Here is an 18,138-nt window from a genome sequence, read left to right as displayed (position 1 = left end):
GAATCCACTCATTATGCTGTTTCGGGCCTGATGACATAGATTTCATTGCTGAGTGATATTGCATTGTACGTAAGTACCACAAGTTCTTTATCCATTTTTCACTTTCTGCGATATTGAACTTGTACTGTAAACGAGGTTCTTGTAAACAGAGGCGTCCCAAACTTTGGGGTGGCTGTGTCTTTTTGATTTTAATTTCCCTAAGCTATAGGACCATAAGTGGAAGTGCCCTAGGTTCTGTTGCTTTGTTTTTTAGATGTTTCAGGAAACACCATACACTTCTCCAGAGTGGCTGTTGGCAATTTACATCCCGCCCATCAGCATAAGAAGGCTCCCAGTTCTCCATGGCCTGTCCTGCCTTTATGGATTTTACACTTTTTTCAGATGGCCCTTTTGACCAGGTGGAAATGAGACTTCATTGTAGTGCAGATTTCCTTTGCAAGCTTGCTTGGTTGGCCAAAAAGTGTGTATGCGTTTTTTCCTGAATATATTCAGGAAAAAACACATACGCCCTTTTTGGCCAAGTGCATCATTGTCGAGTTTCTGACTCTCTTCATATGCTTTCAATGCAATTCCAGTCTACCTCCTGAAATCGGTTTCCTGCAATTCTGCCTTGCTTTCAATGCCTCTTCATATCCTTACCTCAATATATTTTTTAAAAATAGTTGGCCTTTATAACTCTGCAGGTTTTTGAATTGCAGTGGCCCTTAGCTCCATTTTTTAGCTCTTATTTTTGTGGTATTGCCCCATAACCACAGGATTCCTTGAAGCCCTATTTTTCTTCTGGGGCACCTGCTGTGCCTTTGGTTAATTCTTCTTACTGATGTGATATTAGAGTGACATGTGCCCATTGAAACCGCTACAGCTAGTTTCTCACTGGTTCCCCCTATTCCCATTCATCCTCCGCACTAACTGCAGACTGTGCGATACCAGAACTTAAAGGCATTGACTCCATGTGGGGATGTTGTTAGTAAAGCGGCTGGAATGTCGATCCGGAGCCCCAGGAGAGGAAAAATGAGGTGCGTTTTAGAAACCTTTCCCGATCATATGGTATACCAGTCGCTGGGTTTCCCAAGCATGGTTTAGCTGTAGGAAGATTCCCTTCAACCTGGAGTGTTGGGACCCTTGGACTGAGTAGCATGAAGTATTGCATTAAACTTTCGGCAGTTGCTCACCAAAGCTCACCAATCCTGTCAGCCCCAAGTGTCCAGCCTTATGTCTTATCCAGCTGTGGGTTTATATGTGGTCAATCCAGGTTGCATCACAGCCCCTGAGCGAATTTTGTAAGAATTTTTCTCTCTTTCATTGTTTCAGCGTTTTGTTTTTAAAATTTATTTCTATAATGGGGTTTAGCTCCTTTTCACTGCTGTGTTTGTGCCGCTCTGCACACACTTGATTCCCTTATGGAGATATATCAATACATGGGTTTTAAGATTCTTATTCCTCAGATATATTTCTCTGCGGTGTATAGGGTGTGTTGAGGCCTGTTCATTGAGCAAGGTGTAGATCTTGTCTAATACCTATTTGGTTTATTGAACGGTATCTGTGCTAATTTCAAACTCTGGTTTTATGCATCACCCCACCTCTCCTTTCCCCTTAAGCTGACATAAGTGTGTTTTCTAAATGTGAGACACTGTTCTGTTCTGTAATTCATTTCTTGTGCAGCCATATTTACCCTCCCTCTATAGGTGATATCTTATGATATGTTTCTTTTTCTGTTTGACTTATTTCAAGTAGTATTATCGGACCTAAATCCACTCTTTATCCTTCTACTAGCCTTATTACATTGATTTCATGGTGAAGAGATATTCCATTGTACATAAGTACCACATCTTCTTTATCCATTGTTCTCTTTCCTGGGATATTTAAGGTGTACTGAAGTTGAGGTTCTTGTAAACAGAGTAGCCCTAAACTGTGGTGTGCTTGTGTCTTGTTGATTTTTAGACTTCCCTAGATATACTCCCATGATTGGAAGTGTCCTATGCTCTGTAGCTCTGTTTTTTAGATGATTTAGGAACCACCATACACTTCTCCAGAGTGGCTCTCGGCAGTTCACACACTGCCCATCAGCGTATAAAGGCTCCCTGTTCTCCATGGCCTGTCCTGCATTTCTGGTTTTTACAATTTTTTAGGATGGCCCTTTTGACCGGTGGGAAGTGAGACTTCTTTGTTGTGCACATTTGCATTGCTTGCTTGCTTCGTTGCCCATAAAGTGCGTATGCGTTTTTTCCTGGATATAATCAGGAAAAAACGCATACGCCCTTTTGGGCCAACTGCATCATTGTCGAAATTCTGCCGCTTTTCATGTGCGTTAAAGACGAGTCCAATCTATCTCTTGAAATCTGTTTCTTGCAATTCTGTCTTGCATTCAGATCCTCTTCTTTGCCTTACCTCAACATATTTTTGGACGTTAGTTTTCATTTATAACTCTGCAGGTTTGTGAATTGCAGTGACCCTGAGCTCCATTTTTTAAGTTGCTCTTTTGTGAGCTGGCCTCAAACCCGCAGGATTGCTTCAGGCCCTATTTTGGCTTCGGCGAGGCAGGCTGAGCCTTTCTTTAATTCTTATTCTTAATGGGAAATTAGAGTGATATGTGCCCGTCCAAACCCCTACAACTCTTCTCTCATTGGTTCCCCCTCTTCCCGTTCATCCTCCTCACAATTTGCAAAATGTGTGAAACAGAAGTTTAAATGTGCTGATTCTCCAAGTGGGGAGATTCTAAGTAGCGTGGCTGGAATGGTGAACAGGAGCACCAGGAGAGGATAAATGAGGTGCATTTTAGACACATCTCCCGATCACATGGTGTACAGTCCTCTGGGTTTTCCATGCATGTTTTAGCTGTAGGAAGATCCCTTGAACCTGCAGATTTGGGACCCATTGAATGGGTACCAGGTAGTATTACTTTAAAGGGTGTGCATTTCCTCACCCAACCTCACATTTCTCTTAGCGCAAACAGTTTCCAGCCTTATGTCTCATCCTGCTGTGGGTCTAGATGTGTTCAATCCATGTTGCATCACCGTCCCTGAGGAAAAGTTGTAAGAGGTTTTCTCTGTCTCTCTGTCGTTTATTTTTTTCAATTTATTACTATATTGGTTACAGCTGATTTTCAAAGCTCTGTTTCTTGCTGCTGTACATCCACTTGATTCGCGTACAGAGAGACATCAATAAATTCTTTTTCAGATTCTTACCAGTCGTATATATTCTTTTCCGGTGACTTGAGTGTGCTGAGTGCAGTTCTTTTAGCTACCGTGTAGGCCTTGTTGATTATCAGTTTGGTATTTGGAATGGTATCTTTGCTAATTTCAACCTCCTGGATGATGCCTCACCCCTCCCCACCTTTCCCGTTTAGCAGCCTTATGCGTGTTTTCTACATATTTGACTATGTTTTTGTTTTGTAATTTATTTCATGTGTAGCCATTTTGGATTCCACCTTTAAGTGATATCTTATGATATGTGTCTTTTTCTTTTTGAATTCTGTCACTTAGAATGATCATACGTAACTCCTCCGGAGTCGTTACAACTGGCCATATTTCATTGATTTCCAGGCTGAATAATATTCCACTCTACCTAAGTACCACATCTCTATCCATTTTTTCCCTCCAGAGACATTTAAGTTATATCCTAGTCGAGGATCTTTTAAACAGAGAGGGGGTAAACATTGGGGTGCCTGTGTCCTCTCGATTTTTGTTTTTCCCAAGATATACGCCCATGAGTGCAAGTGCCCTATGCTCTGTAGCTCATTTTTTAGATGCTTTAGTAAACACAATACACTTCTCCAGAATGGCCGTTGGCAATATACATTTCCACTATAAGTCTCACAGGGCTCCCTCTTCTCGTTGCCCTGTCCTGCATTTCTGTTTTTTACGCTTTATGAGGATGGCTCTTCTGACTGATGCGAAGTGATATCTTTTGTAGTATTGACTTCCAGTGCCCACCTGTTTGGTTGGCTAAAAAAGTGTATGCCCTTTTCTTGAATATATACAGAAAAGAACGCATACACCCTTTTTGGCCAACTGCAATGTTGGCAAAGTTGGCAATGTTCAGCTCCTTTTCTTGTGCTTAATGGCGAGTCCTTTCTACCTCCTCAAATCCCTTTCCTGCCATTCTCCCTTGCTTACAAGTCCTTTTCTCTGACTTTCCTCAAGACATTTTTCAGTGATGGATATTTTCAACTCTGCAGTTTTGTGAATTTTACTGCCCCTGAGTTCCATTGTTCAACTCGTGTTTATGGGAACTGGCCACAAAGCAGCGGGATTTCCTCAAGCCCTATACTGTTTCCATGGGCAACCCTAGCCTTTGGTCAATTCGTCTTCCTGATTGGAAATTAGAGTGACATGTGCCTGTCTGAACACCTAGGACTTGTCTCTCATTGTTCCTCATCCTTCCGCTTCATCCTCTGGACAAATTCCAAACTGTACGCAACAGGATGTTGACAGTGCTGACATCTCCAAGTGGGGAGACTGTTAGTAAAGACGCTGGAGGGGTGAACCCGAGCACCAGGAGATGAGGAGATGAGATGCCTTTTCCAAACTCTTCCCGATCAGACGGTATACCATCCTCTGGGTGTGACAGACATGTTTTAGCAGTAGGAAGAGTCCCATTCATGTAAGGAGAACACCAGGGCTTTTTCAAAATCAGTGTCTCTCCAAAACCCAAACTGGGGAAGTTTTTAAGCTACGGCTACACATATGTTCATTAAGGGCCTTGGGGAGTAGGCAGAGTCCAAACTTTAGATGATTGAAGTCTTCAGGGTCAGAAGCACTCACCACCAGCTTCCCTTAGGCTACACTTTAACTGTCATTGATAGATGATGTCAATAAAAATATCTATTCTTTTCAGATTATTTCCCCTTATAGGTTATTGCAAAATGTTGAGTGTAGTTCCCTGTGCTATACAGTAGTTCCTTGTTGATGATCTATTTTATACATAGCAGTGTGTATGTGTTCATTCCAAACTGTTAATTTATCCCTCCTCCCACCTTTCCCCTTTGGTAATAATAAATTATAAGATTTTATACTTCTCAGAAATGGGGGAGCTGAAAGAGAGGTATCATTTTCAATGGAAAAGCATTTAAAACAAGATTGAAGGTTTAACCAAGATTATTAGCTGTACATCCTTGGAAAGAAATCACTTCGTTTCTCTAATATTGACCTGACAAATAAGACAAACCTTTTCACTGAACTTGCTTATAAAAAGTGATGGAAATATCAAATGGAAGTGTTAAAAACATCTTATTTTACCCGAGCCTTATACACTGTTCTATGTTAACTACAGTTTGGCTCACACATCTGTTCATTGAGGTTACAATAGTCTCAATTTCTGTTATTGATCCTCCAGAGTGGACCCCAACAAGTGTCCCCCTGCCCAGTGTCATTGGGGCCAAGAGATCGAGACTGAGTTTGGTTCACAAGCAAAGGAAACTTTATATTTTGATCAGAGAATGGAGAGGTGAGAGCATGCACTACCCCGTGGGCTGTGGGCTGGGCTGCTGTGTAGAGATCCTGTCAGAGTCAGTGGGAGGGAGGGAGGCGGCGGAGCTCTCGAGGGCTGGGTTGGCTGTAGCTCAGGCTCTATATCGTGGAGTCTGCACTGGGCCCCAGGAGCTGAGGTGTCGACCCAGCCATTCTGCACTAGGAAATCTGGTCTGAAGTGCCGGGTGTGGAACCTCTGCATGCGGGACCCTAGGAGCACGTGAAATTAGACAAAGCACAAAGGATAAAAAAGGTTAGACTTGACTTTATTGCCCAGATTCTATTTTTATCTCCCAGGGATTTTTAATGGGCTTTGCTGGGGACAAACCCCTCCTCTGCCTTTTGTCCCGTTCCTCATTCTTGGAGTGCTGAGGGTGCAGACCCTTCTTCTGTAACTGCTGAGTGCTGAGTTGGGAGCCCTCATACCCCGGGGCGAGGGTCAGAGCTTCTCCCCAGCAGCCTCCCGGTGACGTTGATTGTCCCCAGGACCCCTGCCTCCCTGCTCGTCCACCTGAGCACCAGCATTGGAAGTGTTATAGATTCTAATGACCTTTAAGGGTCCAGGAAAGAGATGTGCAGAGACGCTGTGGGGGCCGGTTTCACCCCGCCCCACATTTGTTCGGCCACCTTAGGCTGACCGTCTCTGCCAGCCTAGATGCTCTGACCAGTAGTCTGCGCTTTCTTCAGTTAGGCCCCTGAATTAACGTACAAACAGCACCAGGTGTCAGAGCCCTGCCCGCTCAACTCCCAGACAGTCCAGGGTCAGTGGTGATCAAGGACCATGATGGCTACTGAGTCAACAGCCTTTTGAAGTAAACAGGAGTCCAGCCGGTCTTATTGGCCACCATCATCATGGTGTCTGTAGGCTTTTCTATGGTGACAGTGTGGTATACTGTTCCCCCGCCAAGATTATTAGCTCCCCTCTGGGTGCAGTAAGTCCTGCAAGCAGTAGTCTACTCTTTTGGGACACACTCTTGTTGTTTTATGAGAGAAACTCCAGGTCAAGTGATGTTCACACGAGTCGTCATGGTGCCCTGTTGCCCCTGGTTATCTCTCTGGATGTTGGAGTTGGAGGGCCTCCTCACTCGAGGTCGGTGTGCCCACGGAGCGAACCCTGCAACTTCAGGGCATGGTTGGTGGTTAGGATCACCACGTGGGGTCCTTTTCCCTTAGGAGGGAGGTGGCCTTTTGGGCTGCTGATTTCCAGGTTTTTAGATACCGCCAGTATCTTGGCCAGATGTGGCAGTGGGCCAAGCCCCTTAGTGACCGTAGTTTATCCTACCTGGATGGCATTCTTGCATTGTTCCATTTCAAGTGGTCCCAGTTTTTGCACTAATTCTCCAATGGCGATTCACCTTTCACCGGGAATGTAAAGGTCAAAGGGTTTAGCTAAATTAGGGAGTTCCAGGGCAAGGGTCTGAATTGACTGCTCTTTGCATTCTTGAAAGGCCACTTCTGGATTCTATTCAAAAGGATCATCATCTTTTCCTTTCAGTGTTTCATATAGAGGCCCAGCTAGTAGACTGTAGTTAGGGATCCAGAAGCAGCAAACCCTGGCCTCCCCAGGAACCCCTAAGCTGTCTTCTAGTTTTAGAAAGGGGTAAGGCTGAAAATGGTTTCTTCCCTTTCCTGGGATGGGCTTCTCTGACCTTCTGTGAGAATGAAGCCCAGGCAGGTCACCGCAGTCTGTGATATTTGAGCTTTTTCTTGGACAACTTCTATCCTTTATTGGCTTGGTAGTTCAGAGGCCTCCTTAGTAGGGCTGGTGATCAGAATGTCGTCTGCATATTGAAGGAGGGTTTCCTTTTCCAGAGGTAGAACTTTTAGGTCTTTAGCTAAGCTTTCCCCAAAGATGGTGTGGGAATTTTTGCACCCTTGGGGCCAGACGGCCCGGAAGTATTGTTTTAGTTGTATGTTGAGTCCTGCCACTCACAAGCCAAAATTTCTTGTGACTCTGGGACTAATGGAATACAAAAGAAGGCATCATTGAAGACTAATACAGAATACCATGTCCTGGTGGTTGGTAGAATGACCAGCAGGGTGTAGGAATTAGGAGCAACTGGAGGTATATCCTCGGTGGCTTCACTGACTGTCCTGACATCCTTTACCAGGTCCCCAGCAGCCCATGGGGCTCTCGTGGTCAGACCAATCCCAGAATATGGAGCTCACCTGGGCAGGTACCCCACCCCCACCCCAGCCCACGGGGCTCTCGTGGTCAGGCCCCTCCCAGGATACAGAGCTACCCTTGCAGGTACCGTGGCAGGGCTGGGCACACAGGAACCGTGCACATAGCCCTCATTGCAGAGCACCCCCAGCTCACCTGTCGCTCAGAGCTGACACAGAGCACCTCAGAGCAGGACTTGAACTAACAAACAGCAGCTGCGACAAGTCTGTGACCCTGGGCATCACTCCGTGAGGCCTCCCTCCACCTGGTCTTCCAGAGACTTCCACTGCACCCGGGGCACCAGGCCTCTGTCTCCAACCACCACCCACCCCTCCTCTGCCTGACTCCTGGGTTCCTCTCATTAGGAGAGGGTTTTCTTGAAGTTGTCTCCCACTCATGGGCCAGATAAAATGATTAGAAAACAAGCCAAAGCTGCAGCCCCTTGTCTATCCTGACTCTCAGGAGCCCACACCTGTTCCTTGGACCTGGCCGGTTCAGCAAGTTCCATTTTCTGCAACTGTGAGCCCCTGAGGGGTGATGATTGGCTGACCTGGGCAGCCTTACCGTGCCGGCCAGCCCTCCCCAGGTGTGCCTGGGTTGAGATCAATATAAATACCACTCCAGGCAGCAAGAGCCCCTGCAGCCGTGCCTGACGCCATTTTCTCTGCCCTGTCAGCAGTCTCGGGGCTGGGCTGGTGGGAGGGAGTGAGAGGCCACGGCTTTGTGGGTGGCCCAGTGTGAGTGGGGCTCTGCTGGACTTTCTGCAGCAGTTGCCAGGCTGCCACCTGCTAAAGAAGAGGATGTGTCACCCATACCTGCTGCTGGAATTTCTCCCTGGGCAGAGGTGAGGAAGGAAAAAAGCAGTGGGGGCAGGGACAGGACGGGTATCTCAGGCAGGGAAATGGAAATCTTCCAGAAGAGCACCCAGGGCCAGGACCATCCTGGCTGGCCTGCAGGCACCAAGTCGGCCGGCATGCTGTCACTCGTGTGGCTCTATGGCCCTTCCTCTAGGCTTTCAAGTCCTTGTATATATTCAGGTGTTTTACCTGGGACGGGTGGGAATAGTTCAGCAGCAACTGGCCTGGGGCTCAGCTCACGTTTACTCACAGATGCCTCGGCACGGTGCCCCAGCTTTGCAATGAGGACGCTTGTTGCGTGGGGGCTGCTGGCTGAATGGGAGACGATTCCCCACCACTGACCAACTTCAGAATTGTTTACAACTGGAGCAAGTGCCCTGATATGGTTTTCCTCTGTGGAACTGGTGGGTTCTGTGTTTTTTTTCTCTTTTTCGTTTTTGGTTCAAGGTAGATTTTATTCCTCTTTTTTGTATTTACAGATATAAGCATGGAAATAATTTATTCATATAAATACATGTATGTGCAGGGAATAATTGTTTTTTCTGTTTTATTTTTTAAATTTTACTTCTTTTTAATTTTGAATTTTATTTTATATTTTTATACAGCAGGTTCTTATTGGTTATCTATTTTATACATATAAATGTATACATGCCAATCCCAGTCTCTCAACTCCTCCCACCACCACCCCCCCAACAGCTTTCCCCCCTTGTTGTCCATACATTTGTTGTCTACATCTGTTGCTCTATTTATGCCTTGCAAAATGGTTAATCTGTACAGTTTTTGTAGGTTCCACATATATGCATGAATATACAAGATTTGTTTTTCTCTTTCTGACTTACTTCACTCTGTATGACAGTCTCTAGATCCATCGACGTCTCTACAAATGACCCAATTTCATTCCTTTTCATGGCTGAGTATTATTCCATTTTATATATGTACCACAGCTTTATGCATTCGTCTGTCTGTGGGCATTTAGGTTGCTTCCATTACCTCGATATTGTAAATAGTGATGCAATGAACATTGCGGTGAATGACTCTTTTTGATTTATGGTTTTGTCTGGGTATATGTCCAGTACTGGGATTGCTGTATCATATGGTAATTCTATTGTTAGTTTCTTAAGAAATTCCATATTGTTCTCCATAATGACTGTATCAATTTATATTCCCAACAATAGTGGAAGAGGGTTCCTTTTCTCCACACCCTTTCCAGCATTTTTTGTTTGTAGATTTTCAATGATGCCTATTCTACCAGGTGTGAGGTGATACCTCATTGTTGAATCCATTTCGTTGAGCAAGGGGTAGCTCTTGTCTATTACATATTTGGCTTATGGAACGGTATCTGTGCTAATTTCAAACTCTGCTTTTATGCAGCACCCCAACTCACCTTCCCCCTTAAGCAGGCATAAGTTGGTTTTCTAAATTTGAGACCCTGTTCTGTTTTGTAATTCAGTTCATGTGTAGCCAAGTTCACATTCCGTGTATTAGTGATACCTTATGATGTTTCTTTTTCTGTGTGACTTATTTCACTTAGAATCATCGTGCTTCAATGCACACATTATGCTGGTACGGGCCTGGTGACATAGATTTCATTGCTGAGTGGTATTCTGTTGTACATAAGTACCGCAACTTCTTTATCCATTATTTGCTCTCTGGGATATTTAACTTGTGCCGTAGAAGAGATTTCTGTAAAAAGAGCCATCCCAAATTTTGGGGTTGCTGTGTCTTTTTGATATTAATTTCCCTAAGCTATAGGACCATAAGTGGAAGTGCCCTAGGATCTGTTGCTTTGTTTTTTAGATGTTTCAGGAAACACCATACACATCTCCCGATTGTCTGTTGGCAATTTACATCCCGCCCATCAGCATAACAAGGCTCCCAGTTCTCCATGGCCTGTCCTGCCTTTCTGGGTTTTACACTTTTTTCAGATGACCCTTTTGACCGGGGGGAAGTGAGACTTCATTGTAGTGCAGATTTCCTTTGCAAGCTTGCTTGGTTGGCCAAAAAGGGCGTATGCGTTTTTTCCTGAATATATTCAGGAAAAAACGCATACGCCCTTTTGGCAAAGTGCATCATTGTGGACGTTCTGCCTCTTTTCCTATGCTTTCAATGCAATTCCAGTCTACCTCCTGAAATCGGTTTCCTGCAATTCTGCCCCGCTTTCAAGTCCTCTTGGCAGCCTTACTTCAGTATATTTTTGGACGATAGCTGTCATTTATAACTCTGCAGGTTTGTGAATTACAGTGACCCTGAGCTCCTTTCTTCAACTCGCTTTCTTTTGATCTGGCCGCAACACCGCAGGATGGCTTCAGGCCCTAATATGGTTCCGGCACGGCACGCTGAGCCTTTGGTTATTTCCTCTTCCTGGTGGGAAATGAGAGTTAAATTTGCCCGTCCAGACACCTCCAGCTAGTCTCTCATTGGTTCTCCCTATTCCTGTTCATCTTCCGCAGAAATTGCAAACTGGGCCAAACAGGAGGTTAAAGGCGCTGACTCTCCAAGTCGGGAGAGTGTTAGTAAAGGGTCTGGAATGTTGCACCCGAGTACCAGGGGAGGAAAACTGAGACATATTTGAACACGTCTCCCGTTCACACGGTTGATCATACGCGGGGTTCCACATGCATGTTTTAGCTGAAGGAAGAATACCTTAAACCTGGAGAGTTGAGACCCGTGTAATGGGTACCATGCAATATGACTTCAAAGGGTCTTCATTTGCTCACCGAACCTCTCCAATCCTATCACTGCTGCGTTCATGCCCCTGTACACATGCTTGATTCACTTTTGGAGACATAGCAATCCATAGGTTTTAAGATACTTACTAGTCAGGTACATTCTTAGGCGTTTAATATGCGGTGTTGAGTCCATTTCGTTGAGCAAGGAGTAGCTCTTGTCTATTCCATATTTGGCTTAAGGAACTTTATCTGTGCTCATTTCAATCTCTGGTTTTATGCAGCACCCCAACTCACCTTTCCCCTTAAGCAAGCATAAGTTGGTTTTCTAAATTTGAGACCCTGTTCTGTTCTGTAATTCAGTTCCTGTGTAGCCAAGTTTACATTCCGTGTATTACTGATATCTTATGATGTTTCTTTTTCTGTGTGACTTATTTCAGTTAGAATCATCATACCTGAATCCACTCATTGTTCTGCTAAGGGCCTGATGACATAGATTTCATTGCTGAGTGATATTGCTTTGTAAGTAAATACCACAAATTCTTTATCAATTTTTCACTTTCTGCGATGTTGAACTTGTACTGTAAACGAGGTTCTTGTAAACAGAGCCGTTCCAAACTTTGGGGTGGCTGTGTCTTTTTGATTTTAATTTCCCTAAGCTATAGGTCCATAAGTGGAAGTGCCCTAGGTTCTGTTGCTTCTATTTTAGATGTTTCAGGAAACACCATACACTTCTCCCGAGTGGTTGTTGGCAATTTACATCACGCCCATCAGCATAACAAGGCTCCCAGTTCTCCATGGCCTGTCCTGCCTTTCTGGATTTTACACTTTTTTCAGATGGCCCTTTTGACCGGGGGGAAGTGAGACTTCATTGTAGTGCAGATTTCCTTTGCAAGCTTGCTTGGTTGGCCAAAAAGGGCGTATGCGTTTTTTCCTGAATATATTCAGGAAAAAACGCATACGCCCTTTTTGGCCAAGTGCATCATTGTGGACGTTCTGCCTCTTTTCCTATGCTTTCAATGCAATTCCAGTCTACCTCCTGAAATCGGTTTCCTGCAATTCTGCCCCGCTTTCAAGTCCTCTTGGCAGCCTTACTTCAGTCTATTTTTGGACGATAGCTGTCATTTATAACTCTGCAGGTTTGTGAGTTACAGTGCCCCTGAGCTCCTTTCTTCAACTCGCTTTCTTGTGACCTGGCCGCAACACCGCAGGATGGCTTCATGCCCTAATCTGGTTCCGGCCCGGCATGGTGAGCCTTTGGTTAATTCCTCTTCCTGGTGGGAAATGAGAGTTAAATTTGCCCGTCCAGACACCTCCAGCTAGCCTCTCATTGGTTCTCGCTATTCCTGTTCATCTTCCGCAGAAATTGCAAACTGGGCCAAACAGGAGGTTAAAGGGACTGACTCTCCAAGTGGGGATAGTGTTAGTAAAGCGTCTGGAATGTTGCACCTGAGTACCAGGGGAGGAAAACTGAGACATATTTGAACACGTCTCCCGATCACATGGTTGATCATACTCTAGGTTCCACATGCATGTTTTAGCTGAAGGAAGAATACCTTAAACCTGGGTAGTTGAAATCCGTGGAATGGGTACCATGCAATATGACTTCAAAGGGTCTTCATTTGCTCACCGAACCTCTCCAATCCTATCACTGCTGCGTTTATGCCCCTGTACACATGCTTGATTCTCTTTCGGAGACATAGCAATCCATAGGTTTTAAGATACTTACTAGTCAGGTACATTCTTAGGCGTTTAATATGGGGTTTTGAGTCCATTTCGTTGAGCAAGGAGTAGCTCTTGTCTATTCCATATTTGGCTTAAGGAACTTTATCTGTGCTCATTTCAATCTCTGGTTTTATGCAGCACCCCAACTCACCTTTCCCCTTAAGCAAGCATAAGTTGGTTTTCTAAATTTGAGACCCTGTTCTGTTTTGGAATGCAGTTCCTGTGTAGCCAAGTTTACATTCCGTGTATTAGTGATATCTTATGATGTTTCTTTTTCTGTGTGACTTATTTCAGTTAGAATCATCGTACCTGAATCCACTCATTATGCTGCTACGGGCCTGATGACATAGATTTCATTGCTGAGTGATACTGCATTGTACGTAAGTACCACAAGTTCTTTATCCATTTTTCACTTTCTGTGATATTGAACTTGTACGGTAAACGGGTTTCTTGTAAACGGAGGTGTCCCAAACTTTGGGGTGGCTGTGTCTTTTTGATTTTAATTTCCCTAAGCTATAGGACCATAAGTGGAAGTGCCCTAGGCTCTGTTGCTTTGTTTTTTAGATGTTTCAGGAAACACCATACACTTCTCCCGAGTGTCTGTTGGCAATTTACATCCCGCCCATCAGCATAACAAGGCTCCCAGTTCTCCATGGCCTGTCCTGCCTTTCTGGATTTTACACTTTTTTCAGATGGCCCTTTTGACCGGGGGGAAGTGAGACTTCATTGTAGTGCAGATTTCCTTTGCAAGCTTGCTTGGTTGGCCAAAAAGGGCGTATGCGTTTTTTCCTGAATATATTCAGGAAAAAACGCATACGCCCTTTTTGGCCAACTGCATCATTGTGGACGTTCTGCCTCTTTTCCTATGCTTTCAATGCAATTCCAGTCTACCTCCTGAAATCGGTTTCCTGCAATTCTGCCCCGCTTTCAAGTCCTCTTGGCAGCCTTACTTCAGTCTATTTTTGGACGATAGCTGTCATTTATAACTCTGCAGGTTTGTGAATTACAGTGCCCCTGAGCTCCTTTCTTCAACTCGCTTTCTTGTGACCTGGCCGCAACACCGCAGGATGGCTTCAGGCTCTAATCTGATTCCGGCACGGCACGCTGAGCCTTTGGTTAATTCCTCTTCCTGGTGGGAAATGAGAGTTAAATTTGCCCGTCCAGACACCTCCAGCTAGTCTCTCATTGGTTCTCGCTATTCCTGTTCATCTTCCGCAGAAATTGCAAGCTGGGCCAAACAGGAGGTTAAAGGCGCTGACTCTCCAAGTGGGGAGAGTGTTAGTAAAGCGTCTGGAATGTTGCACCCGAGTACCAGGGTACGAAAACTGAGACATATTTGAACACGTCTCCCGATCACATGGTTGATCATACTCTGGGTTCCACATGCATGTTTTAGCTGAAGGAAGAATACCTTAAACCCGGAGAGTTGAGACCCGTGTAATGGGTACCATGCAATATGACTTCAAAGGGTCTTCATTTGCTCACCGAACCTCTCCAATCCTATCACTGCTGCGTTTATGCCCCTGTACACACGCTTGATTCTCTTTTGGAGACATAGCAATCCATAGGTTTTAAGATACTTACTAGTCAGGTACATTCTTAGGGGTTTAATATGGGGTTTTGAGTCCATTTCGTTGAGCAAGGAGTAGCTCTTGTCTATTCCATATTTGGCTTAAGGAACTTTATCTGTGCTCATTTCAATCTCTGGTTTTATGCAGCACCCCAACTCACCTTTCCCCTTAAGCAAGCATAAGTTGCTTTTCTAAATTTGAGACCCTGTTCTGTTCTGTAATTCAGTTCCTGTGTAGCCAAGTTTACATTCCGTGTATTACTGATATCTTATGATGTTTCTTTTTCTGTGTGACTTATTTCAGTTAGAATCATCATACCTGAATCCACTCATAGTGATGCTAAGGGCCTGATGACATAGAATTCATTGCTGAGTGATATTGCTTTGTAAGTAAATACCACAACTTCTTTATCCATTTTTCACTTTCTGCGATGTTGAACTTGTACTGTAAACGAGGTTCTTGTAAACAGAGGCGTCCCAAACTTTGGGGTGGCTGTGTCTTTTTGATTTTAATTTCCCTAAGCTATAGGACCATAAGTGGCAGTGCCCTAGGCTCTGTTGCTTTGTTTTTTAGATGTTTCAGGAAACACCATACACTTCTCCCGAGTGTCTGTTGGCAATTTACATCCCGCCCATCAGCATAACAAGGCTCCCAGTTCTCCATGGCCTGTCCTGCCTTTCTGGATTTTACACTTTTTTCAGATGGCCCTTTTGACCGGGGGGAAGTGAGACTTCATTGTAGTGCAGATTTCCTTTGCAAGCTTGCTTGGTTGGCCAAAAAGGGCGTATGCGTTTTTTCCTGAATATATTCAGGAAAAAACGCATACGCCCTTTTTGGCCAAGTGCATCATTGTGGACGTTCTGCCTCTTTTCCTATGCTTTCAATGCAATTCCAGTCTACCTCCTGAAATCGGTTTCCTGCAATTCTGCCCCGCTTTCAAGTCCTCTTGGCAGCCTTACTTCAGTCTATTTTTGGACGATAGCTGTCATTTATAACTCTGCAGGTTTGTGAGTTACAGTGCCCCTGAGCTCCTTTCTTCAACTCGTTTTCTTGTGAGCTGGCTGCAACACCGCTGGATGGCTTCAGGCCCTAATCTGGTTCCGGCACGGCATGCTGAGCCTTTGATTATTTCCTCTTTCTGGTGGGAAATGAGAGTTAAATTTGCCCGTCCAGACACCTCCAGCTAGTCTCTCATTGGTTCTCCCTATTCCTGTTCATCTTCCGCAGAAATTGCAACCGGGGCCAAACAGGAGGTTAAAGGTGCTGACTCTCCAAGTGGGGAGAGTGTTAGTAAAGCGTCTGGAATGTTGCACCCGAGTACCAGGGGAGGAAAACTGAGACATATTTGAACACGTCTCCCGTTCACACGGTTGATCATACTCTGGGTTCCACATGCATGTTTTAGCTGAAGGAAGAATACCTTAAACCTGGAGAGTTGAGACCCGTGTAATGGGTACCATGCAATATGACTTCAAAGGGTCTTCATTTGCTCACCGAACCTCTCCAATCCTATCACTGCTGCGTTTATGCCCCTGTACACACGCTTGATTCTCTTTTGGAGACATAGCAATCCATAGGTTTTAAGATACTTACTAGTCAGGTACATTCTTAGGCGTTTAATATGGGGTGTTGAGTCCATTTCGTTGAGCAAGGAGTAGCTCTTGTCTATTCCATATTTGGCTTAAGGAACTTTATCTGTGCTCATTTCAATCTCTGGTTTTATGCAGCACCCCAACTCACCTTCCCCCTTAAGCAAGCATAAGTTGGTTTTCTAAACTTGAGACACTGTTCTGTTTTGTAATTCAGTTCATGTGTAGCCAAGTTCACATTCTGTGTATTAGTGATACCTTATGATGTTTCTTTTCTGTGTGACTTATTTCAGTTCGAATCATCATACCTGAATCCACTCATTATGCTGTTTCGGGCCTGATGACATAGATTTCATTGCTGAGTGATATTGCATTGTACGTAAGTACCACAAGTTCTTTATCCATTTTTCACTTTCTGCGATATTGAACTTGTACTGTAAACGAGGTTCTTGTAAACAGAGGCGTCCCAAACTTTGGGGTGGCTGTGTCTTTTTGATTTTAATTTCCCTAAGCTATAGGACCATAAGTGGAAGTGCCCTAGGTTCTGTTGCTTTGTTTTTTAGATGTTTCAGGAAACACCATACACTTCTCCAGAGTGGCTGTTGGCAATTTACATCCCGCCCATCAGCATAAGAAGGCTCCCAGTTCTCCATGGCCTGTCCTGCCTTTATGGATTTTACACTTTTTTCAGATGGCCCTTTTGACCAGGTGGAAATGAGACTTCATTGTAGTGCAGATTTCCTTTGCAAGCTTGCTTGGTTGGCCAAAAAGTGTGTATGCGTTTTTTCCTGAATATATTCAGGAAAAAACACATACGCCCTTTTTGGCCAAGTGCATCATTGTCGAGTTTCTGACTCTCTTCATATGCTTTCAATGCAATTCCAGTCTACCTCCTGAAATCGGTTTCCTGCAATTCTGCCTTGCTTTCAATGCCTCTTCATATCCTTACCTCAATATATTTTTTAAAAATAGTTGGCCTTTATAACTCTGCAGGTTTTTGAATTGCAGTGGCCCTTAGCTCCATTTTTTAGCTCTTATTTTTGTGGTATTGCCCCATAACCACAGGATTCCTTGAAGCCCTATTTTTCTTCTGGGGCACCTGCTGTGCCTTTGGTTAATTCTTCTTACTGATGTGATATTAGAGTGACATGTGCCCATTGAAACCGCTACAGCTAGTTTCTCACTGGTTCCCCCTATTCCCATTCATCCTCCGCACTAACTGCAGACTGTGCGATACCAGAACTTAAAGGCATTGACTCCATGTGGGGATGTTGTTAGTAAAGCGGCTGGAATGTCGATCCGGAGCCCCAGGAGAGGAAAAATGAGGTGCGTTTTAGAAACCTTTCCCGATCATATGGTATACCAGTCGCTGGGTTTCCCAAGCATGGTTTAGCTGTAGGAAGATTCCCTTCAACCTGGAGTGTTGGGACCCTTGGACTGAGTAGCATGAAGTATTGCATTAAACTTTCGGCAGTTGCTCACCAAAGCTCACCAATCCTGTCAGCCCCAAGTGTCCAGCCTTATGTCTTATCCAGCTGTGGGTTTATATGTGGTCAATCCAGGTTGCATCACAGCCCCTGAGCGAATTTTGTAAGAATTTTTCTCTCTTTCATTGTTTCAGCGTTTTGTTTTTAAAATTTATTTCTATAATGGGGTTTAGCTCCTTTTCACTGCTGTGTTTGTGCCGCTCTGCACACACTTGATTCCCTTATGGAGATATATCAATACATGGGTTTTAAGATTCTTATTCCTCAGATATATTTCTCTGCGGTGTATAGGGTGTGTTGAGGCCTGTTCATTGAGCAAGGTGTAGATCTTGTCTAATACCTATTTGGTTTATTGAACGGTATCTGTGCTAATTTCAAACTCTGGTTTTATGCATCACCCCACCTCTCCTTTCCCCTTAAGCTGACATAAGTGTGTTTTCTAAATGTGAGACACTGTTCTGTTCTGTAATTCATTTCTTGTGCAGCCATATTTACCCTCCCTCTATAGGTGATATCTTATGATATGTTTCTTTTTCTGTTTGACTTATTTCAAGTAGTATTATCGGACCTAAATCCACTCTTTATCCTTCTACTAGCCTTATTACATTGAT

The 18,138-nt window shown here is 44.3% G+C and overlaps 1 long non-coding RNA gene across 10 annotated transcripts in view; it reads left to right on the top strand.

Annotated features, from left to right (window-relative positions):
- The window catches only part of LOC307181385, a 420,414-nt gene that overhangs the window by 373,462 nt on the left and 28,814 nt on the right, over window positions 1–18,138 (top strand). For 8 of the 10 annotated variants that reach the window (XR_013826625.1, XR_013826626.1, XR_013826627.1 and 5 more), the window contains one exon: window positions 14,759–14,899. The exons of the other annotated variants lie outside the window; for them this stretch is intronic. This is a non-coding gene — a long non-coding RNA (uncharacterized lncRNA). Of the gene's footprint in view, window positions 1–14,758; window positions 14,900–18,138 lie in introns of those variants that run through there. 10 annotated transcript variants of the gene reach the window in all.

This window comes from Stenella coeruleoalba, assembly GCF_951394435.1.
Source record: "Stenella coeruleoalba genome assembly, contig: scaffold_60, whole genome shotgun sequence".
Lineage (NCBI taxonomy): Eukaryota > Metazoa > Chordata > Mammalia > Artiodactyla > Delphinidae > Stenella > Stenella coeruleoalba.
Note: the sequence above shows the minus strand (reverse complement) of the source record. Positions and strands in the feature narration are given on the sequence as shown.